We start from the raw sequence: 27,083 nt of genomic DNA, 5'->3' as shown, positions 1-27,083 counted from the left end.
AGAGATGGGTCTTGAGGTGGGTCTGGAAGATGGTGAGGGACACGGAATTGCGAATCAGTTGGGGGAGGGAGTTCCAGAGCCTGGGAGCTGCCCTGGAGAAGGCTCTGCCCCAAAACTGCTGAGGTTGGACGTGGATGGAGAGGAGACCGGCTGATGTGGATCTGAGGGACCGTGAGGGTTGAGGAGGGAGAGGAGGGAGAGGAGGTCAGTGAGATATGGGGGGGGCAGATGGTGGAGGACTTTGTAGGTGAGGATCAGGATTTTGTAGGTGATCCGGTGGGAGATGGGAAGCCAGTGAAGTTGTTTGAGGACTGGAGTGATGTGATGCCAGGATTTGGTGTGGGTGATGAGTTGGGCGGCTGCGTTCTGGACCAGTTGGAGTCCAGAATATGCTTTTTTAAATTGTTTGAAGTGATAAATTAGGCTATCTTTTTTGTTGTAAAGGTGCCTTGCACTGGTAAATTGGCTCAATATAACATGTCACTTTAAAGGCTATACATTGGCTTGTATCAGTAACTCTGTAAGAGAAGCTATTGCATTAGTTCCCTGCTTGGAAAAGAACCAATACATACATTTGATTTTAAAAGCACTCTTAATTAAATAGAATTGAATTACCATGCTATCAAAGTAAATGTTACATTGGGCATAAAGGTGTTGCTTACAATTATTTGATCTATTTAATTTTTTAAATGGGCAGCACAATTGTACAACTGATCGAACTACTCACAGTTCTAATGGCTTTGATTTAATGCAGACCTCGGGTGTTGGTGAAATTTGAACATTTTCCATGTGAGTGCGTGGGTTACCTCAGGATACTCTGGTTTCCTCTCACAGCAGAAGACACACCCCTGACGTGTGGATGAATAGTAGAATCTGCAGTCAGCTGATTAGAATGTGGAGAGGATTGATTTAAAAAAAAGGGATTCTTGTGGTATCAATGAGTGAACGGTGGGCCCAAGGGTCTGTTTACCTGCTGAGTTTCTCTTTATGATCTCTGGAACTCTCTGCCACAGAGGGTAGTTGAGGCCAGTTCATTGGCTATATTTAAGAGGGAGTTAGATATGACCCTTGTGGCTAAAGGGATCAGAGGGTATGGAGAGAAGGCAGGTACGGGATACTGAGTTGGATGGTCAGCCATGATCATATTGAATGGCTGTGCAGGCTCAAAGGGCCGAATGGCCTACTCCTGCACCTAATTTCTATGTTTCTATGTTTCTATGTTTCTCTACTTTCATGAAAGAAACAGAATATGTTTCAGAATTCAAATCTCATAATTTGGACAAATTAACACTAACATTATTAGTGTATCATAGCCAAGTAAAATCCTTTTAATGAAAAGATAACTTTTTATTGTAGGAACACAACAGTCAAAGGCAGCAGTAGTCAATATTTTCCTTCCTATCGTTTTTTTAACTTAATTTATTTGCTGTACGAAGCACCTTGACAATCTCCAGCAGTAATATATGAAAATCAGATTTCCCCCTGTTCATTCTGACTTTCATCAAGCCAGATGACAAGATTTATGCACTTAATCTAAGCAGATTCTTCAAGGAATGCTGCATTTTCAGAGGTTCAATAGCACAGATCTGAGCAATTGATTTTTGAATGAAATTAGTCATGAAAACGTGATCAGGAACTAATAGCACTCATCATGCGTAATGGGAACTTTGACCGGCAGCTGCTCTGCATGTCACACAACTTTTCAAGGAGCTCCTGGTTTTTTGAGAAAATGAATCATCCTGGTAATGCACATTTTAACTGCAGATTATTTGACGACTCAGCTGCATTGAGATCAAAACATTTTGCAGACCGGTTTGCTGCAGAGAGAAGGGGGCTGTAATGTTTGCGTAGGCGTTGAGTTCCAGTTTGTTTTTCTTTATTGCTTATTATGGAAGCTCTAGTAGTGGTTTTACTATAGTGCTATCGGGAAAAGGGAAGAGGGCAAAGACTGGGAAGAGGTCAGAAAAGCTCTAACTAAGAGGGCCTATCCATGTTTGCTAGAGCAGCAGCCTGACCTGCTGAGTTAAGCCCCTGTCCCACTTTCACAACCTAATTCACGACGTCTGCCGCGTTTGCCCTTGACTCATACTCACAGCACGGTCGCCACGAGGTCGTAGGTAGGTCGTGATGCTAGTCGTAGGTAGTCGTAGGTAGTTGGAGGTTGGAGGCAGTCGAAGGTTATAGCCTCATGGTGAAAAAAAAGGTCAGTAGAAAAAAAAGGTAATTTAAACAGCAGAACGTCACCTCTGTCACTCCAAGGCATGTTCATTCATAGCTGGAGAGTTTGTTGGAGAGGAGATTTGTGTTTTAGAGATGGCACCAAAAAGACAGCAGTGCAGGAGTAGGGCACAAATCTAAAAAAAACCTGCCATGCAGGTGTTGCCCACCCAGGAGGAGGAGTAGCAGGAGCAGGATGCCACAGGGGGTGATAGTGCAGGAAGAGATAGCTCTGCATGAGAGACCCCTGGAGGAGGAGACCAGGGTGGTAGTATATGTCCCCATTTGAAGGCAGTAAAGCAGCCCTTTCTCCTGTGACTGACACAACATCAAGAGGCAGATGCCCCATTTGTGGTGAGGGAGGGCTGGAGGAAGGTTATGCCCTACACCACCAGGCAGCAGGAGGGGGACCTTGAGGAATGGTTCCAGCAGAATGCCACCCTCTCCCTCCCCTCTTCTCCCTCCCCCTCCTCTCTACCCCCCTCTACTCTCTACCCCCTCTACTCTCTCTCCCCCTCCCTCCCTCCATCCCCCTCTAATCCTCCCCTCTACCCCGCTCTAAAACCCCCCTCTACCCACCACTCTCTCCTCCTCCTCTATCTCCCCCTCCTCTCCCCTTCCCTTTCCCCCCTCAACCCACAGCCCCCCACCACTGACCCCTCCCCCACTATCCCCCTTCATTCCCCTCTCCCCTCCTCTACCCCCCCTCCTCCACCCCCCTCCCCCTCTACCCTCCTCCCCCTGACTTTCCCCCATCACCCTTCACTTCCCCTCCTCTAAAGCCCCTCCTCTATCCTCCCCCCTCACCCCCTTCTCTCTCCCGCCTCAACCCCCTTCTCCTCTCCCCCCGCCTCCTATCTCTCCTCCCCCCTCCTCCTCTCCCCCTCCCCTCTCCTTTCACCCCCTCTTCCCCCCTTGCTCTCCTCCCCCCTCTCTCTCCCCCCCTCCTCTCTCTCCCCATTTGCCCACTCCCTCCCCTATGTCTACCCCATCTTTCCCCCCCCTCTCCCCACCATCTTCCATCTCTCCCCCATCCACGCTCTCCCCCCCGCTCTCTCTACTCCCCTCTCCATCCCCTCGACCCCTCTGCCATCCCTCCACCCCACTCCTCTCCCCCCCTCTCCCTCTTCTTCCCCCCCCCCTCCACCTGCAACTCTCTTCTCCCACCTCTTCCCCCTCTCTTCCCACCCCCCTCCCTCCCCCCCTCTCCCCTCCACTGCCCTCTCTCCCCCTTCCCCCCTCCCCCCTTTTCCCCCCCCCACCCCCTCCCTCTCCCACCCCTCTCCCACCCCCTCCCACCTCCTCCTCCCCCCCCTCTCCCCCTTCCCCTCCTCTCTCTCCCCCCCCCTCCTCTACCCTTCTGCCCCCTCTCCTCTACCCCACTCCCCCCAACCCCCCCCCCCCCTTCTTTCCCCATTCCTCCCCCATCCTCCCCCATCCTCCCCCCCCCTCTCCACCACACACACCTCCACCACCCAAATCTCTCCCCACTCCTCCCTGGCCCCCTCCCCCCCCCCCCCTCCTCTCCCCCCTCCCCACTCTCCCCATTCACCCCCTCCTTTCCCACTCCTCCCCTCTCTCTCACCCCCCTCCCTCCTCTACCCCACTCCCCTATTCACTGCACCCTCTGCTCCCTCTTCCCACCTTCCCCCCCTCTCTCCCCCCCTCCTCCCCTACTCTGACAGTACGAAACTCTAAACTGGTTATCCCCCCCCCTCGCTCGAAGATGCTACCACTGGTTCCCAGTTCATCTTTAAATGCATCCATCTCAATTCCCCTTCTTATCTAAAACAAGACCTATTACCATGCACACCCTCATACTCACTAAGACATATTCCCCCTCCATCCCCCTCCACCCCCCTCTCCTCCCTCCCCCCCCTCTATCCTCCCCTCTCTCCCCCACCCAACTCTCTCCCCTCCCTCTCCTCCCTCTCATCCCCCTCTCCCCCTCTCTCCCCTCTCCTCCCCTCTCCCCCCCCCTCTCCCCCCTCTCCTCCCCTCTCCCCCACCCCCCCTCTCCCCCCTCTCTCCCTCTCCCCCTCTCCCCCCTCCCCCTCTCTCCTTCACTCCTCTCCTCCCTCTCCCAATCTCCCTCCCCCCCCCTCCCCCCCCTCTCCTCCCCCCCCCCCCCCCCCTCCCCCCCTCCCCCCCTCTCCCCCCCCCTCTCTCCCCTCCCATCTCCTCCCATCTCCCCCCCCCTCCTCTCCCATCTCCTCCCCTCTTCTCCTCTCTTCTCCTCTCCTCCCCCCCTCTCCCCCTCTCCCCCTCTCCCCCTCTCCCCCTCTCCCCCTCTCCCCCTCTCCCCCTCTACCTATCCCCTTCCCCCCCTCCCCCCTCTAACCCCTCCCTCCCTCCCCCCTCTCCTCTCCCTCTCCCCCCCCTCCCCTTCCTCCTCCCCCTACTTCACCCCTCCCACACTCCCCACCCCCCCCCTCCCCTCCCTCTCCTCCCTCCTCCTCCTCTCTCCTCTCCTTCCTCTCTCCCCACCTCCTCCCTTTCCTCCTTTCCTCACCCCTTTCAACCTCCCCTTCTCCCCTTTCTCTCCCCTCCTCCTCACCTTCCCCCTCCTTCCCCCTCTCCTCCCCCTCTCCCCCCCCCCACTCATCCCCCTCTCTCCTCCCCCCCTTTTCTCCTCCTCTCTCCTCCCTCCTCTCCTCCCCCCCTTCCATCCTCCCTCTCCCTCTTCTCGTTCCCCCTCTCCTTCCCCCTCTCCTCCCCCTCTCTCCTCCCCCCCCTCCCTTCCCTCTCTTCCCCTCTCTCCCTCTCCTCTCCTTTTTTTCTCCTCTCCTCCCCTTTCCCCCCTCCTCCCATCCTTTCTCCTCTTTCCTCCTTCTCCCCCTCCCCTCCCCTTCCCCCCTCCCCCTCCCCTCCCCCCTCCTCCCCTTCCTCCCCTTTTTCTCCTCTCCCCCTCTCTCCCTCCTTCCCCTCTTCTCTCCTCCTTTCCCTCCCCCTCCCTCTCCTCCCCCCTCTCTCTCTCCGCTCCCCTCTCTTCCTCCTCTCTTCCGACCCTCTCCTCTCTCCTCCCTCTCTCTCACCCTCCCTCTCCCTCTCCCGCTCTCTCCCCCCCCCTCCTCTCCTCTCCCTCTTCTCCTCTCCTATTCTCTTCCTCTCCTCTCCTCCCTCTCCCCTCCCCTCCATCTCCCCTCCCCTCTTCTCATTTCCTCCCCTCTCCTCCTCCATCTCTTTCTCTCTCCCCTCCCCCCATCTCCTCCCCCCCCTCTCCTTCCCTCCTCCCCCCCCCTCTGCCTCTCCTCTCCTCTCTCCCTCTCCCCCCCTCTCCTCTCCAATCTTCCCCCTTCTCTTTCCCCCTCCTCTCCGCCCTTGTATTGTTAGTAACCATGCCACTTTAAGGGAATAGTATTTAATGGATTTGGGACTCCCAGGTCTCCCTCCTCTATTTATTCACCATTCCCATAGTCCCCCCACCAATTCAAGTTATATGTCCATTGAGTCCCCCAAATAACAAGGAAAAAAGTAGCCAAAACTATTTGTCCCTTCAAAAAAGTGCATCACCTTGGAACTTGTCAGGATTCAGGATTGAAGAATCCATGTTGTGAGGAGCATTTTAGCCCTGCTAAGAGTAGAGAGATCAAGCTAAAGAGTCATCACATGCGTCTGCTTCTGTAAGTAATTCTATGGGCCCAAGAAGTTAAGTTCATAATGTGCCAGCCTCATAATGGTGCCCATCAATTCCTCAAACAGCAAAACAAGCCCTGCCTCTCCTCAAATTCCCTACCTTTTTCCTTTGCAGCGATAGGTAAAAGAACTCTCTCTCAGCTTATCAGAACCTTATTCCTCAATTCAGCCAAATGATTTTTTTTTTTACCCTCGTATCGAGTCCACGGGCTGGAAATATGGGGGGGGGGGGGTCAACCCGTCCGAAACGTTCTGGTAGATACAATTTAGATTTTAAAATGTTTATCCCTGTTCCCCCCCTTGGTTAACCACACCGAGCGGGGGTTGCCATCAAAAAGTGCATTTCGATGCAGCATTGGTTCTCTGGATTAAGTGTTTTCTATTCATTTGTCCAGAGCCTATGTCGTAGCTAACACAACGCATTAATTCGAGTTTTCAGTGTCCCCCCCCTCAAGGTATATTACTTACTCCCCACAATGGGCCCAACTTTTTTGATACCCTACTATTTTTATGAAAATGCCCTTTTTATGTTTCTAACTTTCACATTTGTTTTACTCAATCAAATCATGGGGTTGTAAAAAAAAGAAGGAACTCCCCAAATGTTGGCGAACCTTTCTGGGTGGCGCAACAGCCCCCTTCAAGTCTCCCCCCCTTGTTCCCTCCTGGGGTCATTGGAGGCTGGCTGAACTGAGATCGACAAACAAACATTTTTTCACACCCGTGTTAAATGATTGGATGATGTAACGATAGCACAAACGCGCCTATGGAGTCCGTTGCAATGCTTGTCATTTTTGGTAACTATAACCTGCCCAGAAAACGAACAAACCTTGTCCAGAAATTAATGCTGGGATCAAGAAAATGAAACTCAGAAAATCTAAGCTGACTCATTTTTCAATTTTTTAATGTATCTCTACAGAATTAGATGAACCATAGAGATTCACTTTTGGAACCTACTTTCAGACCTTCCCACCTGAGCCAGTGGGGCCTGACCCTTCAGAACGAGGGTATTCTGACAGTACAGATACAGCACAGCTACATAGCTCTGGTTGGCTCAAAGATGTCCCTGAGGCGGGAAGGCCCCGTGTGGTTAATAAAGATCTAATAATTTCTGCCCATGCCATGTTTTTGCTCTGTGTAATCACTACATACATATCCCGTCCCTGCATATATTGCGGGCGTAAGAAGCGTCCGTCTTAAATAAAAAATGCCACCATCATATCTCCTTCCACTCACCATCCTCCCCTATGCAGCAAAGCTTTCCTATAGCACCCACTATACCTAAGCAGAAAAGCTTTTTTCTATGCTATGCGAAACGATCGTATATGCTATTTACGAAGTTCCTATCCGGCACCAAACTACTTTTTTACAAGACTCTCAGAGCTATGACGTCTTAAATAGCTCATTCTCTCTCTTAGTAATTTTGGACATTTTTCGCATGTTAGGATAAAGTGTTCTGAATTTTTCCTGAATTTTTAGATACGGTGATGCCTGCTCTATTAGATTTCCGCCTCAAGCCATCCTATCCTACGGCTTCCAGGGAAAACAATCCACCAGTGTTGTCCAACCTTCTCCATTTTCTGCCTGATTTAAATGCGTATAAATGAATTTCTTTTCTGATGACTTCCCATTTGGCGTGCACTGGGGCCACTGTTCGCGCGTCCTACCTATTGAAGTCCACTCTCTCCATATCTATTGGCTGCTTGTTGATTCACATTGATTTTAGGTGAGATTCTGAATATCAACGTGCAAATAAAACCCGAGACACATTCTCCTGGATCTCATCATGCAGATTTCCCAATCAACCAGGTCACCCACCTCTCCACCATTGTTTCATCGTTCAAAGGTTTCATCTCATTTGTAGACATATGATGAGCGTTTCACAGCACTGGGCCTCTACTCGCTGGAGTTTAGAAGGTTGAGGTGGGACCTTGTATTGAAACTTTACAGAAATAATGAAAGGCTATGTAATCGAGTGGAAATGGTTGTAATGTTTTGAGACCTCACACTTACAGGCCCCCCCTGTTGTGGACTAAAGCAAGCAAAGCAGAAAAACGCGTTCCGAGCTACATCTTAGTGATTGAAGTATAATGATTTTTAGTTCCTGGCCCCACCAAGACCCACGGACGCTTCTCCAAGGTCACCTCTGCTCTCCGATCAACGAAGGCACAGCCCTTTATGATTAAAGGGGGCCACTGGTATTTAACATATACATCCACACATCTCCCGCGCCTTAACGATCTTACTTACCATTTCGAACGTCCCCCTTAAGAAACCTTAAAATTAACTTACTTCTGCCCCTCTTCCCCCTTCAATCGTTGGTCCCAAATCTTAATAACTAACTTGAACCTTACTGAATTAAATTGCATAAAGAGTACCACAAAGGGCTCGTCCATACTACAAAAAATTATAAAAAAAAAATGCCCCCAACAATTTTGTTTTACATAACAAGTCGAGTTGGGGGATGTTTTGACAATCGCCCCACTGTTCTCCCCGTGCAAGTCCCGTCTTTTCCGACTCGTTCTGTGTTCGGTCAGTATTTTTTCTGTTTGTGTGGCCGAGTGTGAAATACTGGCTTGGGCTCTCGCTTTCTTGAGCCGATTTCTCCCCCCACCCACTAGCCCATGTGCATGGGATGACCCTTGTTTGATTGCGGGAAGCCCTTTGATAGTTACGCTACGAGTTTTTAGTTTGGGGAGACTAGCTCCTTTCTGGGTTGAGGGGTTTTTTTTCCTCCTTGTGGGGAGATAGTGGTTGTCCGCACCTTTTGTCTGCTGCGTGGTTGCCAGGGGCATCGGCATGGGCTTCAGCCTTGCTTTGACGTTGCACGCAGGTCCTAAACTGAGCAATGTGGGGTCCTTCGCCTTCCTGTTTTCCTGAGCGGAACTCCTGTACTGGGCTAACTCGTGTCAGAGCATGTGACGTAGACTTCCGAGGGACGAGGTGAACGCATGTTTTCCTCTTGGCAACTTACGCTGCCCACAAACGCTTTGGCCCACTTTGTTGGTTGGGCGAATGAAGACCATTAACCTGTTGTTTTTCAAAGCGGTTCCATGGCCGTGGTAATGACCAGCTCCGCTCGACGCTTGCCCTTCGCATTGAAACAGTATGCTCTGGGAACCCTTTTTTTTCCCCCCCTTATGTTGTGAATGCCGTAAAAGACGGCATGTCGGCCTAGGTTGTTTGCCCGCCACCGGGAGGGGCACAGCGGAACTGAGGCCCTTGCGCTAAAGATACCGCGAATAAGAAGGGCGAGTCTTGATAAAATGGTTCATTGTTTCGCACTGGTGTAAAGTGTAGAGTCACAGCAGGAAGCCCCAGTGAATGATGTCAGAGCCTCAGAAGATTTTAATGGGCAGGCTCTGTTTAGAAAAGGAGAAGATGAAGGAGCAAGCTCGGGTTAGTTAGAGGATTTTGTTATGATCTGTGGAAGCTCTCACTTGGACCCATAGAGGGGCCACGTGATCGCATCATCAGTAATAGGATTTTTTGTACAGAACAAGGGAGATAGACGGGAAATCATATTGTCTTGATTGGTAAATGGGTGTGTCCAAGGAGTTAGCCACGCCAAGGCCTTTCGAAAATTGAATAAGAAAAGCGAGAGATCAGATCCGGGGACCACATTCGATTTGGAAAATGGGAGGAGTTAAACGTAGTTTCCGCGCGTAATGGGCCTGAATTGCCCATAAGTCCCCTACTACTGCTATAACATTGCGTGAAAAGCTTGTTGATTGAATGGGCGCCCTTGGGACTTCCTACATCTCAACTTGGTGGTTGCATATTTACAGATGTAACAATGAATGGACCTGAAAATTAATTCACATTAGACCTAAAGCATATTGAACATTTTGATTAGCTGAAATCTACTAATATTTTAATCAACTATATTCCTGGTTCTCACTGTGATTAATTCATAATGTTGGTTTCACTTGGTGCCTACACTGACTGGAAGATTACTCTCTCAGTATTTTTATTGATGCTATTCCGACCTTCCCTTTAATGTCAATGCAGACTTTCATGATATTTGAAGAACATTTATTCAAAAAAAGAAAATATTAAGAATTGAGAAGTTAAAATATCTCATGTATCCTGACATTTAACATATAGGCTGTGCCTCTGAGGAAGGCAATTCCGCCAGTTCAGTTTAGTCGCCAATTTAGTGAAAGCTTTTGTTGCGTGATAGTGAGGATGATTTCACACCATATTGCACATTCTATTATTTGTCATCCATTTTTAGCACCTTGTTTTTCAGAATCTGATGAATATTTAAATGAGAAAATAATTGTACCTTCCTGCTGCATCATCTTACACGGCAGCAGAGATGAACTTTTATTGATGTTGCTCTGGGTCAATCTCCATATATTCTAGTATGAAATGAATTCTGCTTTGTTTATCTTTGCTCCACCACCCATACATTCCACACCACAACTAGCAGCTTGAACTGACATATTGAACCTTGCCAGTCTATATGGTTTTGGGCAACAGATTCTAATAGAATAAAGCTTTGATGGGGGCCTAAGTATTATATTTTCAAGCAATATCATTGGATTATAATGACTGAGGACTGAGATGAAAGGGCACATAGAAGTGTAAAAGGTTTTGAATAACAATGTAAGAATGAAGGCACAGATATATTTAAAGTGCTAAATTGTAATGCAATTGTCTGTGCATTGATGTATTTACACTTGGGAAGGTGACAGCATGGAAGCAGGCTATTCCCCCACTGAGTCTTTGCTGGCTCTATGTGAGCAATTTAATTAGTTCCACACTCCTGTTTTCCTGTAGCCCTGCAAATATTTTCATTTCAGATTTTAATCCAGCTCTCTTTTGAACACTGCAATTAAGCCTGCTTCCACTACCACCTGTGGTAGTGCAAAATGGACCTAACTTCTCACTGCAATCTGTTTCTCTGCATGCCAATATCATCTGCAAATGTAGAAACTAAATCCTGCACATGCAAATTCAGATCATAAATATTTATTAAGCCAAGTATATGATTTATTTACATATTGACGTGGATCTCTTGACGAGGATCTCTGTTTCTTCTCCAGCCACAGGTGAGGTCCTGGGGGACTGGAAAATGGCTCAATTTGTTCCTTTATTTAAGAAAGAAAGTAGAGAGAATCCAGGAAATTGTAGGCCGGTGATCCATAGGTCAGTGGTTGGGAAACTATTGAACAGAATTCTTAAAGATAGTATTTAATCCCATTTGGAAGAGAATGTGCTAATTAAGGAACGCCAGCAAGGCTTTGTACATGGCAAGTGGCATCTCACCAACATGATTGAGTTTTTTGAGGAGGTGACAAAGGAGATTGATGGTGGATGTTGTATATTTGGATTTTAGGAAGGCTTTTGATAAGGTCCTTCATGGGAGACAATTAAGATATATGGGAATCATGATGACTTGGTTGTCTAGATTCAGAACTGGCTTATTCATTGAAGAATGGAGGTTGTGGTGGAAGGTAGATATTCTGGTTCGAGGTCTGTGACCAGTGGAGTTCTGCAGGGATCTGTGCTAGAACATCTACTGTTTGTGATATATATAAATGACCTTGATGTAAATATAGATGGCTTTGGTGAGTAAGTCTGCTGCCTACACCAAAATTGGAGGTGTTGCAGATGTGAAGAATGCTTTACCTTTAGTTCAGTTTACTTTAGAGATACAGCGGGGAAGCAGGCCCTTCAGCCCATCGAGTCTGCACCAACCAGCAATCACCCCGCACACTATCATAATCCCACATACTGGGGACAATTTACTATTTTCCCAAACCCAATTTGCCGACAAATTTGCACATCTTTGGAGTTTGGGAAGGACACTGGAGCACCCAAAGAAAACCCATGCTGTCTCAGGAGGACGCCGAAACTCCGTACAGACAGCACGGATCAAACTGGGTCTCTGGTGCTGTAAGGCTGCAATTCTACTGCTGCTTCATTGTGTGCCCTAGAATGCTTCTGAATGTAGATACAGTGGAATAAAGATCAGCTGCAGAAATAGGCAGAGAAATGGCAGATGGTTTAACCCGAGCAAATGTAAGGTAGTGCATTTTGTGAGGTTGAATGTAAGGAGAGAGTATATAGTTAATGACAAGACCCCTAACACCATTGATGTGTAGAGGGATCTTGGAGTCCAAGTTCATAGTTCACTAAAGGTGGCAACACAAGCAGATACAGTGTGGTGGTAAAGAAGGCCTATGGTGTGGTTGCCTTAATTGCTGGGGTGATTGAATATTAGAGTCAGGAAGTCATCATTTGGAATTTGGTTAGGCAGCATTTAGAGTATTGTGTTCAGTTCTGATCACCACATTACAGGAAAGATGTGGAGGCTTTGGAGAGGGTGCAGTGGAGGTTTACTAGGATGTTGCCTGGAATAGAGTGCTTCAGCAACAGGGAGAGGCTAGATAGACTGTTTTCTCTGGCAAGTCAGAGGTTAAGGAGAGACGATAGAAGTATATAAAATTATGAAAAGCATAGATTGGGTAGACAGTCAGAACTTTTTTCCTAGAGTGGAAATGTCCATCACTTGAGGACATAGTTTAAAGGTGAGAGGGGGTTTGTTTAATAGAGATGTGAGGGAAGTATTTTACACCGAGAGTGGCATGGAACGCATTGCCAGGGGTGGTGGAGGCAGATACAATAGTGAAGCTTAAAAAGCTTTTAGATAGGAACATGGAAGTGCAGGGAATCGAGGGTTATGGATCATGTGCAGGCAAATTAGATCAGTTTTACCTGGCATCATTTTTGGTACAAACGTTGTGGGCTAAAAGTCCCATTCCTGTACTGTACTGTTGTGGAGGCAACTGGTAGCAACCCAAGGGCACAACAAACCATCAGCTCTAGAGGGCGGCGTCTTGGTGTGGGAGGCGCTAGTCTGGGTCGGTACCCGAGTTGGTATTTAAGGCCGGGCAACGCCCGTGACAGGAGAGGAGTAGGGAGCTTTATTGGATAGAATAAACATGTCTAGTGCATGCAACTGGTGTCCGATTAGATTTTGGCTGGACTCCTTTGAGTCCCCGCTACAATAGGTGACTTTACATAAGCCCACGCATTTCAATGTTGTCAACCACCTAGACTAAAAATGTAGAGGAGGGTAACTGCTTTTTGTTAGAAACAAGGGACTGCAGATGCTAGTTTACAAAATAAGACCGATAGTGCTGGAATAACTCAGCCAGTTATTGGGTCAGCCAGCATCCACGGAGAACAGTGATAAGTGATGTTTTGCAAATGAAATGTTTTTTTTATTTTACTGTTATTTCATTTCTTACTAAATCCAAAGTAAATTTCTTAAATTATGAAACAATTTCTAATAATTTGACGGTTTGATCTGTTTTAATGTCTCTGAATCTCAGGAACCATCATCTGGAGTTTAGTTGTCACACAAAGCCCTGGGTAGAATCACGACCACCAATTTGATAGTGCCTGTGGAGTTACAAAACGTAGGTGAGTTTGCTGGAAAATTGTAGAAGGAGAAAGACCGCAGATCACCATTCTAGAATTTAGAAGATTGAAGATTGAGGGGGAATCTTATAGAAACTTACAAAATTCTTAAAGGGTTGGACAGGTTAGATGCAGGAAGATTGTTCCCGATGTTGGGAAAGTCCAGAACAAGGGGGTCACAGTTTAAGGATAAGGGGAAAATCTTTTAGGACCGTGATGAGGAAAACATTTTTCACACAGAGAGTGGTGAATCTCTGGAATTCTCTGCCACAGAAGGTAGTTGAGGCCAGTTCATTGGCTATATTTAAGAGGGAGTTAGATTGGCCCTGGGCTAAAGGGATCCCCCTGATACCCCCTGAATGCAGAGAAGGCAGGTACAGGATACTGAGTTGGATGACCAGCCATGATCATATTGAATGGCGGTGCAGGCTCGATGGGCCGAATGGCCTACTCCTGCACCTATTTTCTATGTTTCTATGTTTCTATGTGTTCTGAGAGGAAGGGCTGTTGTTTCCTGTTGAAGGTAAGGCCTTCTTTCTTTTGGACAATTGCAATCCTTGTCCCAGGTTGCAATGTCTCATTGTTATTATTCACCAGAAACATGCTACTTATTCTCATTCAGGTAGTGCAACTGTCTTATAGCTCGTAACCCCATCCTGTGCTGTAGGGTTTCTACATGACTTATGAGCCCGTGTTACAGCTGCAGGTAAGATTTTCATTGCACATACACCTCACTGTACTTGTGCATATGACAATAAACTTGACTTGACTTGCCTTCTCTCTGTGGCCATGAGGGTTTTCCTATTGCTCCAGTTTCCATCTGCATCCCAGTGATGTGCTGGTTGGCAGCTAATTTGGCAACAACAAACTGCCCTTCTCTCTGTGTTGTTGGATGGTAGATAAATTGGAGGGGGTCAGTATGGGTGGGGAGAGGGGTGTTGTTAATAGGCATGTCGGAGAGATGGCTACAGGAAAAATAAGTGGGGAATTGGATTGATTGGATTGTTCTGAGGATTGATGGAGACTCAATTAGCCAAATGTTATACGATCATGTGATAGTAGTAGAATTAGGCCAATTGGCCTATCCAGTCTACTCTGCCATTTAATCATGGCTGATCTATCTCTCCCTCCTAACCCCATTCTGCTACCTTCTCCCTATAACCTCTGACACCCATACTAATAAGAATCTATCTCTCTCTGCCTTAAATATACCCACTAACCTTGCCTCCACAGCCTTCTGTGGCAAATAATTCCACAGATTCACCGCCCTCTGACTACAGAAATTCCTCCTCTCCTCCTTCCTAAAAGAACATCCTTTAATTCTGAGGCTGACCTCTAGTCCTAGACTCTCCCACTAGTGGAAACATTCTCTCCACATTTACTTTATTCAAGCCTTTCACTATTCTGTATGTTTCAATGATGTCCTCCTTGTACGTTGTAAGAAATATGAACTAAGAGAACAAGTTGTTCCAAATAAGCACTACCACTCAGCGTGTTGGTGCCATTGTAAACTATAGCCTTTTGTGGGGATAAATATCTCTAGAAATTTCATTAAACTTTATATAATTATACAGAAGATCTCGGATGTCAATTCACATAATTCAATTCACTCCAAATGTGCTAGAAAATACTTCCCTGTGAGATTGCATAAAACCTGCATAATCTCAAGTGCAGTGATGTTTTAACATTTATTTTTGTGAATATAAACCATTGCAGTCTAGGATGTCTTATCAAAAAATAATGGGCAGGAATACAAAGTAAGTTGCAATGCTCCCTTCCCCACTGTGAACCTTGTCAACTTTAACTCATTAAGTTCTGAGTTTTCTGTTCTGTGTGACAAAGTACCATACAGCCTAAAAAAATCACATAAACACTTCAATTCTAAGATTTATTTGATTTGTCCCCTTGCGTATCAATTTGAAAAGTCATATCAGGATCACACACTTAACCTTTCTATTTCTTAAAGAAAATGCAAAATACAAATTTAAATGTAGCTACCCCTTCTAAATACAGAACTCCCAAGAACTCCACAAGACAAAAATCCGGGGTAATATTTGTATAATGTTTTTATTTCTCCACAGGAAAACTTTATGCAAAGCGTAAAATCACAGATATCTAATTTCATGGGGCAACATCAGGCTGCTTCTGTTATAATCAGTTTGACCTTGGACAACAGCATGGTTAATGTTACACAATACTCCTTCAGCTCTCTGTAAAGATTGATTTTTATGCTGTAATTTGCCAAAAACGTGATTAATATATGATGCAGTAAAGCCAATTGGGAAATGGGATCTTGCGGGACAGACCAAACAATGGGTAACTCCATGGTATTTATATAAATGGCAACATAAGCCAGAACCAGAACAAGAGAAGGTATAAGAACTACAACTTCTACAATAAAGTCTGCTCATATTTCATAATGTTATAATAATATAATGTATTTTATTGACTGTGACATGTATTTTAAAGAGTCCAATATATTATATACAGTGATTACACATCACTGTTCACTGATGATTTGAGATCTTGTGCAGAATCCCCAGCTGAGCATCACGGTGGGTTAGCACATTTAGCAAGCATTAATCTTTCCGGTGGATGGAAGTGACAGGTTCCTCATGCGGTGTGTTCAGCAGCTTGTTTCTTTGTCAATCACCCGCTGCATCTTGGGTAAACCAATAATCCTGTTTGCACAACAGTGTTGTCTTTCAGCTTTGCAGGGAACATGTCTCTCGTAATAAATTTGGGTACCCTACAGAGGAAGGCTTTTTTCGAAGACGACACCTTGCTTAAGTGATGATGACACCTTGCTTAAGTGCCTGAGTAGTTCTCTCTTTCTGACTGGAAGGAAGCAGAGATGCACAAACAAGGGAGTCCTCCCATCGATTGTCACTGATTAGGTGATGCAGGAGAAGGACAGGAGATTTTGATTTTCAGTGTGCTCTTAAATACCTAATTGCTTCTTTGCGGAACTGCAGTCTGTTTGCCCTTTCTGAGAATTTCTTGCAACCGCAGGAAATGCTGCACTTGTCGCTTTACCTCCCCCCTTGACTCCATCCAAGAACCCAAGCAGTCTTTCCAGGTGAGGCAGAAGTTCACGTGCACCTCCACCAACCTCATCTATTGCATCCGCTGTTCCAGGTGTCAACTGCTCTACATTAGTGAGACCAAGCGCAGGCTTGGCGATCGCTTCGCACAAAACCTCCGCTCAATTCACAAGAATCAACCTGATCTCCCGGTGGCTCAGCACTTTAACTCTGCCTCCCATCCCAAATCTGACCTTCTGTCCTGGACCTCCTCCATGGACAGAGTGAGTCCCACCGCAAATTGGAGGAACAGCACCTCATTTTTCACTTGGGTAGTTTACACCCCAGCGGTATGAACATTGACTTCTCCAATTTCAGGTAGTTCTTGCTTTCTTCCTCCTTCCCCTCTGCTTCTCAGCTCTCCCACAGCCTACTGTCTCTGCCTCTTCCTTTCTTTTTCCCACCCCTCCACCCTCCCCGACATCAGCCTGAAGAAGGGTCTCGACCCGAAACATCGCCTATTCCTTCGCTCCATAGATGCTGCCTCACCAGCTGCCACCAGGTTCCTCTCTATGGATTATTTGATTGTCCAAAAGAATCAGAGGCAAGAGAATGCCCAATGGACATACTATTACAATGCTCTCAACTTATTTTCACATCATAAGGTGTAAGGTACTGATTTACCTTGTGACAGCACTGTTAGTGGCAATAATAGAAAGAATGAACTGTCAAAATGTGAGATGTTGTATTAGACAGTATTCAAACAAATTAGAAACTTCTGAGGCTATATAGTTTTTATTGTCAATTCATTGGTTCCCAGAGTTGGGAAAAAGTTAGTTTCATTAAGAATTACCCTGCTATTGGGATCATCCGCATAACAATTTTGGTCCAACTGCTGCAGCAGAAATAACGGAGCAAGTCCACAAATTAGCAATTGCTTGCAATGCAGGCTGAGCAAAGCTGAGTTTTACATGTATTGGCCACCCAAGGCAGAATGGTGCTAGTATTGTACAACATAACTCCTGGCAGAAGTCACCTATTATTTCCGAGAAACGTTATGTATTAACAATATTACGTGTTATATATCATTATAATGAAACACAACTGGAGTAAATTCAGGACTTAAGTTTCTAACTGTGAGCTGTGCACTTTCCATATGAATTTTGTTGCGGCTTGAGGCTTTCATTCCAGCCTTTGTAAATAGCTCAACAGCTTGGCTCCTGCAAACTGTGATAAAAATGAGGATAAGGTTTAGTTTCTGGAACATGTCTATCGATGTTTGGTGCCAGTATATTAGTAATCTGCAAATACAACCGCATTCACTTGGGGAATTGTACTGGTGACAATGTTACTATTAATAAACTGAGGTTGATGTCTGAAGGGCTGGAAATTTATTTTGTACAACCATTAATTTCAAATAAACTGTACATTTACAACATTTTATTTTACTTCAGTGGATTCATTGCTCCTTAGCATTAATAATCAAATATTATGTTGCTGACTCAAATCTGAATCATGATCTAGAGGGTAAATGAAATTCAATCAATAGCAAAAGATCTAAAGCAATCTTATTTTTTAAAGTCTATCGTGAAAAGAAAATAATCTTGAGCAAATTGACTAACTTGTTGACCATAAATGCTACGTGTGATTAACAATCATGCTTGATTAATCTTCTGGAATTTTTTGAAGATGTAACTAGGAAAATGTACAAGGAAGAGCCGGTGTATGTAGTGTACCTGGACTTTCAGAAAGCATTTAAGCTCCCACATAGGAGATTAGTGGGCAAAATTAGGGCACATGGTATTGGGGGCAGAGTGCTGACGGATAGAGAAGTGGTTGGCAGACAGGAAACAAAGAGTAGGGATTAATGGGTCCCTTTCAGAATGCAGGCAGTGACTAGTGGGGTACTGCAAGGCTCAGTGCTGGGACTGCAGCTATTTACAATATACATCAATGATTTGGATGAAGGGATTCAAAGTAACATTAGCAAATTTGCAGATGACACAAAGTTGGGTGGCAGTGTGAACTGTAAGGAGGATGCAATGAGAATGCAGGGTGACTTGGACAGGTTGGGGGAGTGGGCAGATGCATGACAGATGAAGTTTAATGCGGATAAATGTGAGGTTATCCAGTTTGGTAGCAAAAACAGGAAGGCAAATTACTATCTAAATGGCGTCAAGTTGGAAAAAGGGAAAGTACAGTCCTTGTACATCAGTCTATGAAAGTAAGCATGCAAGTACAGCAGGCAGTGAAGAAAAAGCGAATGGCATGTTGGCCTTTATAACAAGAGGAATCGAATATAGGAGCAAAGAGGTCCTTCTGTTGACAGTTGTACGGAGCTATAGTGATTAGACCATTACACTTGATTAGGCATAACATTTTTAAAAGGCGGATGTCAGATTTTAATTATTCCTAATTTGAGGAACGGACATTTCTTGCCATCAAGGGTTAGTGCAGCATTAGGTTTACAAAAATAGGTTTAATTCCCGGGATGGGGGCGAACAAGAACTGTCATATAACTGCTGAGAGAATGGAGCAAAGCTGGGCTTGTACACTCTGCCAACCCTGTTTAGAACCAGACTGGGAATAAATTGAGATCTCATTGAAACAGTATAGACAATCTACCACCCCATGATTGTTAAGGGTTCCTGGGTTACTTCAAATGCTTTTGAGGCAGGAAAGCATGTTCCCTGATGTTGGGGAAGTCCAGAGAACCCAGGGCCACCTTCTGATCATTAGTTTCAAGAATAAAGGAGTAAGCCCATTGAATTAGAAAGGAGATGAGAAAAAACACTTTTTTTGAACAGGGAGTGGTGAGTCTGTGGAATTCTATGCCTCAGAGGGCAGTGGAGGCAGGCTCTCTGGATGCTTTCAAGAGAGAGCTAGATAGGGCTCTTAAAAATAGCGGAGTCAGGGGATGTGGGGAGAAGGCAGGAATGGGGTACTGAATGGGAATGATCAGCCATGATCACATTGAATGTGGTCGAAGCTGACTGGCTCGAAGGGCTGAATGGCCTACTACTGCACCTATTATCTATTGTCTATTGTCTATTGTTTACGCAAGTTAGAATGGCTGAGGCTGTGAAAAAAATGAATATGGTAATGTTAAAATGCTAATGAAAAAAAGTTTTTTAAGTGTTACTTTGTTTCTTTGTCACAGTTTAGTACAACCATTGTTCTTAATCTGACAGTGGCAGCAAACCTGTCAGAAAAATGCTTGGTGTTGACATTGAGTGATATATACTAGAATTTATATCGAGTGATTAAAAATGCAACCATTACAATGATCTTTTCACAAATATTCAGATTATATTTTGGCATAACGTTTTTAAAAGGCGGAGTTGTCAAAATGTAACTTTTAATTATTCTTGGGTACTAATCAAATGAATTTTGCTGTCCACGGTAATTGCTATGTTCTGAAATCCGTCAGGAAGGTTAATTGTATAATTGTATTATTTTCTCACAAAAATAGTAAAGTGGCACAATTTATAATTGCACATATTCCTGACTTTGAACCAGGGGCACAATATAGAACAAGAACTTAAATTAAATTGCTAATAACTGCCTAGTCTAAATTAATTGATCCATTAGTTTTCTCAAAGCTATAACTGTAAGTAATGTTCAGTGTTTAATACAATACCTCAAAAATGCCAACCCTGTCAATCCCCAAAAGTTCAACCAGACTGGGAATAAATTGAAGATTAACTTTTCTTCAATCCCATGTCAAACAGTGAAGTCTAGACAATCTACCACCCCATGACTGTGATGTATCAATAGTAAATCTTCCTAGCAAAATTATAATTAAGGTCCTGCCGTTATCTTCAAATCTCTTTTTGTTGGTTTGACTGTCTTTGCTTCTCTTTTCCTGTTTTCAAAGCTTCCTAGTCCAAAGACATTAAAGCTAATTGCTGGGGTCCCACTGCTACAGAATTCAGACTACTCAACTCCAGTTGCTGACCAAAGTTTGAGCCTTCTGATCATTAGGGCTGGATTCACAGATAATGTACTAAGCCGTACTCCTACCAGTTAAATAATGAAGGCTCCAACTACAATCAATGTCAGGTGTTCCATAACGAGCTATTATGTTGTTGAATACTACCTGATTCAACATCCACTCAGTTTGATAATTAACCATATTACCATATTACAATGACAGCACGGAAACAGGCCATCTTGGCCCTTCTAGTCCGTGCGAACACTTATTCTCTTCTAGTCCCATCTACCTGCACTCAGACCATAACCCTCCATTCCTTTCCCATCCATATACCTATCCAATTTATTTTTAAATTATAAAATCGAACCTGCCTCCACCACCTCCTCTGGAAGCCCATTCCACACAGCCACCACTCTCCGAGTAAAGAAGTTCCCCCTCATGTTAACCCCAAACTTCTGTCCCTTAACTCTCAGGTCATGTCCCCCTGCTTGAATCTTCCCCACTCTCAATGGGAAAAGCTTGTCCACGTCAACTCTGTCTATCCCTCTCATCATTCCAAAAACCTCTATCAAGTCCCCACCTAACCTTCTGCGCTCCAAAGAATAAAGACCCAACCTTTCAACCTTTCTCTGTAACTTAGTTGCTGAAACCCAGGCAACATTCTAGTAAATCTCCTCTGTACTCTCTCTATTTTATTGACATCTTTCCTATAATTAGACGACCAAAATTGTACACCATACTCCAGAATTGGTCTCACCAATGGTTTGTACAATTTTAACATTACATCCCAACTTCTATACTCAATGCTCTGATTAATAAAGGCCAATACATCAAACCCAGGCAACATTCTAGTAAATCTCCTCTGTGCCCTTAATAATAATAATAATGCATTTTATTTATGGGCGCCTTTCAAGAGTCTCAAGGACACCTTACAAAAATTTAGCAGTTAGATGAAAAACATGTAAGGGGAATGTAATAAATAGTAGAGACATGACTTGTACACAAAGTAAAGACAGAATTCAATTCAAAAAATAATTGAACCTTCGTGATCTAGCATCCGCTACCCTATTAAATCTGCCTGGCAAATGAGCAGCTGAAATCTAAATGGTCCTATCTATGCACCAAACCCAAATAGGTTTTGCCAAAGCATCACAGGATAACGATCTATATCCACCCATGTGATTTACATATGCCATACTGCCGTCGAGTTATCCAATTGAAATCTAATATGCACACCATATAGCTTCCCACTGTTTGCTTTCAAGGCATGAAATGCTGCCAACATTTCCAAATAATTGATGCCATATTTTCAACCAATGCGTAACTCCTCCTTGTTCCATCTACCACCACAACTATAGACGGTGTTAGTTGCACCCCATCCTAGTTCACTAGCATCACTCTGCAGTGTTGTTGTAGGTTTACTAGGCAGAAAGCCGCCTGAACAATGATGAATATTGGCAATCCACCATTGTAATTCAGCTTTAGACTCTGACAACAACTGCATAGGTCTGTCGAAATGACTTTTGTGGAGTCTTAATACCTGATCCTTTTCACTCTCCGGATTCCGATAATGCATAAGCCCGTAACATGCGGCTGGGAAGGCAGCTACTATCTTGCCAATTACCCTAGCAATCTGGCGGATAGATGGTTTCTCATTAATCAGTAGATTAGAACAAGCCTCTACCAAATTTAGTTTTTTCTCCATAGGCAGGGTCACAGACATCTCCGCTGAATTGATAATAAACCCTAAATAAGAAATAGATCTGGTTGGTATCAGCCTTGATTTGGCTGGATGGATGAGAAATCCCAATTTCTCAAAGATAAGCTTGGCAGATGCAAGATGCAGTGTTCTCCCGATTATCAGAATGTCATCTATATACCCCACAACAATATGCCCTTCAGCTCTAAGTAGTGCAAGCACTGGTTTAAGCAGTTTGGTAAATAGTTGAGGGGCTGAGCTTAAACCATAAGGTAACACCTTAACTTGCCACAACTGCCCCAGCCAGCTAAACTTCAGATATTTCCTGTGATTCCTATGAATAGGAACTGAATAATATGCATCCTTATGATCGATGGATGCCATAAAACAACGCTCAGTAATTAGCTGTTTAGTGGTGTGGAGATTTTCCCTTTTTAAATGTTTATACTGCACATTTGAGTTGACGTTTGCCAAATCAAGAATGATAAGGCATCCACCATTTTTCTTCTCCCTTGAGAATATGTTAGAGATATATTCCTCTTTCTCATGGACTGACCACTCAATCACTCCTTTTTTATGCAATGCCTCTATCTCTGCTTGCATATCCAAAGCTTCCTTTTTGGAACGAATATACACCGGACTCGGCATATCTTATCTAGGTGGAAATCAGTTGGCTAAGAACTCAATTTTTTAACCCATTATACTATGCAGTATAAACAGGTCAGAGGTTATCTGTCGCCATTCGTGCAAAAATTTACTTAACCTGCCACCGACTTGTAATTCCTCCGCACACCCCCTGTGACTGATAGGTGCACATCCAGCTACCTCAAAGGTTATAGGCGGTTTAACACCAGGGCCAACAGACCCTAAGTTCTGTTCGGTCTCCTTCCCTTTGCTCTGATAACTTGAGCCGGGAACTGAGGGTGCCGCATCTTCAAAGGCAGACAGGATGGGCCTTGGCCTAAAAAAGACCTGTGACTGGGTCAAGATTGAGCAGATCTGATATTCCCACCAGCTTCAGAGAACCAATTCCTGCTGGTTGTGATATAGGGGTGATATTGCCGGAATAGACGAGTCTTACCCATATAGGGTGTCTTGACCATGCCAGCAGCAGCCTTTAATTCCTCCTGCAAGTCCTTGAATTGCTTACCCAAATCTTCTCCAAAGAGGTATTTAGCAGGCTGAACATTGCTGGACCTGCATAAATGTGCAAACTTGGGGTTTAATTCTGGCCTAATGCCATCTTTACGGAAGCATTTTATCTCAAAATGAGTATTGCACAGCAGTGCCATCGCATCCTGCTGTGCTTCCGACAGCTGAGCCCCATCCACTGACCTAGCAAAGGCTGTATTACCTGCTGACAATAGTCTCAGGATTCGCTGTAATTTCATCTCTCTGGACCGTTCTGCTCCCGATGTTTTCCTAAATGGTAGCATTGACTATGGGGACATCCAAGGTTTTGCAATTTCCCGGGCTGAGATATCTCCCAGCCGTTTCCAGCATAACTTCTTCCTTCAGCTGGTGTGATGTTAGATAGCTGATGCTGCTGGCCATTTCCTCTTGTAGTGGCTTGCCCGTCCCAGAGGGAACAGCAAATTTAGAGGCAAGAGCAGGTAGTTCTTCCTTATGCGCCTCCCGCATATCATGTATTAAATCATGGGATTCAGGCACATCCTCATAATCGGAGTCAGCTCTATACAAATCCCCGACACTCCCCTCATCCGAGTGGGAGGAATATTGCAACCCTGAACCAGGTGTTCCCACAGACATATGGCTCGAACTGCCTGTGAATGCCTCCGTAAAACGAATCATATTTTGTGCCACTATTTGTTCCATAAGATGTTCCAGTTTAGACAAACGGCCAATCACAGCTGCCATAGATGTTGGGACAGAATCCTCCTGTCCAGAATCGTCCGACAGGACTTGTCTCACAGAATTAGTTTTGGCTTTGCCCCGACTCGGGGTTGCCAAGTTGCTCCCTCTAGGAGCCGAATCGGAACTAGCTGTGCAAATCGTAGCTGCCATCGACTCCGAAGTGGAAACGGATGGCCGTTGACTTTTCCCACTGCCGCGGTCCTCTGCTGCTGGTTTCTCAGCCCATTTTCCTTTCGCCTTAGGCATCTCCATAACAAAAACCTAGGTCAACGTCGGAATTAGTTCACTCCAAATACTTCCTGTAAACATTTATACTCACCTGTATGGTTTTTAAACTTACCACTGGGGAGACTAACGTTCCCCCCAGCCAAACCTCGCGCCATGTGTCGACGTATTGATGTGCATGTGGGCTGGTGGGCTCTTCACTTAGTCACTCACGTGACTTTGATATAAAATCTGATTCTGATTCTGATTTTGATGTTATACAGATCATTCATTCTTTAAAAAATGAAGCTGGTCTCTTGCTACACTATTTTTTTTATTGTATTTCAAACTAGTTATCTCCATCATATTGTTTGTGGATGGTTCTGTTTTCTCCTGTTGTAAGAATCAAGCAAGATAACGATTAAAAAAATATTGTTTGGGTGACATTCTTGTAATTTACTTATTTAAAATGTCTGAAATGAAAGGACCGAAATGTCCCAAAATGTCACCTGTCCATTTCCTCCACAGATGCTGCCTGACCCGCTGAGTTCCTCCAAAATGTTATATTTGACGCAGTCTGGATGAAGTCATGGTAAGATGGAAATCTGTGACCTATTGGTGTGACTCTCTCCCTCCTTCATCCTTCTTTATGGATTTTCTTAAAATCAAAAGATATTCTAGGCTGAAGTAACACGATTGAATTCTTAGGAGAGATAACATTCTTGAGAAATTGGACAGGCTAGATGCAGGAAAAATTGTTCTCCATGTTGGGGGAATCCAGAACCAGGGGTCACATTTTAAGAATAAGGGATAGGCCATTTAGTCCTGAGATGAGGATTTTTTTTTAATCAAAAGTTATAAATCTGTGGAATTCTCTGCCACAGAAGACAGTGGAGGCCAATTCACTGGATGTTTTCAAGAGAAAGTTAGATTTAACTCTTAGGGATAAAGGAATCAAGGGATATTGGGAAAAAGCAGGAACGGGGTAATGATTTTAGATGATCACCCATGATCATATTGAGTGTAGAGATATCAGTGCAGATATATTTGTCTAATATGGTGTGGTCATGTGAATTTGTGTGACCTTCTCCTGGCATCAGATGGTTAAAGAGGAAATTCTGTTATGCACTGTATCCAACTGAAGATGGCAGTGTTGAACCATTAATAAAGGTACAGGTGAACATTGACTTAACCATATAACCATATAACCATATAACAATTACAGCACGGAAACAGGCCATCTCGGCCCTACAAGTCCGTGCCGAACAACTTTTTTTCCCTTCGTCCCACCTGCCCGCACTCATACCGTAAACCTCCATTCCCTTCTCATCCATATGCCTATCCAACTTATTTTTAAATGATACCAACGAACCTGCCTCCACCACTTCCACTGGAAGCTCATTCCACACCGCTACCACTCTCTGAGTAAAGAAGTTCCCCCTCATGTTACCCCTAAACTTCTGTCCCTTAATTCTGAAGTCATGTCCTCTTGTTTGAATCTTCCCTATTCTCAAAGGGAAAAGCTGATCCACATCAACTCTGTCTAACCCTCTCATCATTTTAAAGACCTCTATCGTCCCCCCTTAACCTTCTGCGCTCCAGAGAATAAAGACCTAACTTATTCAACCTTTCTCTGTAACTTAGTTGTTGAAACCCAGGCAACATTCTAGTAAATCTCCTCTGTACTCTCTCTATTTTGTTGACATCCTTCCTATAATTGGGCGACAAAAATTGTACACCATACTCCAGATTTGGTCTCACCAATGCCTTGTACAATTTTAACATTACATCCCAGCTTCTATACTCAATGCTCTGATTTATAAAGGCTAGCATACCAAAAGCTTTCTTTACCACCCTATCTATATGAGATTCCACCTTCAAGGAACTATGCACGGTTATTCCCAGATCCCTCTGTTCAACTGTATTCTTCAATTCCCTACCATTTATTATGTACGTCCTATTTTGATTTGTCCTGCCAAGGTGTAGCATCTCACATTTATCAGCATTAAACCCCATCTGCCATCTTTCAGCCCATTCTTCCAAATGGCCTAAATCACTCTGTAGACTTTGGAAATCCTCTTCATTATCCACAACACCCCCTATCTTGGTATCATCTGCATACTTACTAATCCAATTTACCACACCTTCATCCAGATCATTGATGTACATGACAAACAACAAAGGCTCCAACACCGATCTCTGAGGCACCCCACTAATCACCTGCCTCCAACCCGACAAACAACCATCCACCATTATCCTCTGGCTTCTCCCATTCAGCCACTGTTGAATCCATCTTGCTACTCCTGCATTTATACCCAACAGTTGAACCTTCTTAACCAACCTTCCATGAGGAACCTTGTCAAAGGCCTTACTAAAGTCCATATAGACAACATCCACTGCTTTACCCTCGTCAATTTCCCTAGTACCCTCTTCAAAAAATTCAAGAAGATTAGTCAAACATGACCTTCCAGGCACAAATCCATGCTGACTGTTCCTAATCAGACCCTGTTTATCCAGATGCTTATATATATTATCTCTAAGTATCTTTTCCATTAATTTGCCCACCACTGAAGTCAAACTAACAGGCCTATAATTGCTAGGTTTACTCTTAGAACCCCTTTTAAACAATGGAACAACATGCGCAGTACGCCAATCCTCGGGGACTATTCCCGTTTCTAATGACATTTGAAATATTTCTGTCATAGCCCCGGCTATTTCTACACTAACTTCCCTCAATGTCCTAGGGAATATCCTGTCAGGACCTGGAGACTTATCCACTTTTATATTTTTCAAAAGTGTCAGTACTTCTTTTACTTTGAAACTCATAGCATCCATAGCTACTCTACTAGTTTCCCTTACCTCACATAATTCAATATCCTTCTCCTTGGTGAATACCGAAGAAAATAAATTGTTCAATATCTCCCCCATCTCTTTTGGCTCTGCAGATAGCTGTCCACTCTGTCTCTCCAATGGACCAATTTTATCCCTTATTATCCTTTTGCTATTAATATAGCTGTAGAAACCCTTTGGATTTACTTTCACCTTACTTGCCAAAGCAACCTCA

At 44.5% G+C, this 27,083-nt stretch overlaps 1 long non-coding RNA gene across 1 annotated transcript in view; it reads left to right on the top strand.

The window, feature by feature from the left end:
• Positions 1–27,083, top strand: part of LOC129702235 (uncharacterized) — a 46,685-nt gene that overhangs the window by 14,764 nt on the left and 4,838 nt on the right. The window contains exon 2 of the long non-coding RNA XR_008724347.1: positions 24,548–24,611. This is a non-coding gene — a long non-coding RNA (uncharacterized LOC129702235). The remainder of the gene's footprint in view (positions 1–24,547; positions 24,612–27,083) is intronic.

This window comes from Leucoraja erinacea, chromosome 12 (genome assembly GCF_028641065.1).
Source record: "Leucoraja erinacea ecotype New England chromosome 12, Leri_hhj_1, whole genome shotgun sequence".
Classification (NCBI taxonomy): Eukaryota; Metazoa; Chordata; class Chondrichthyes; order Rajiformes; family Rajidae; genus Leucoraja; species Leucoraja erinaceus.
This window is presented reverse-complemented; position numbering and strand designations above follow the sequence as displayed.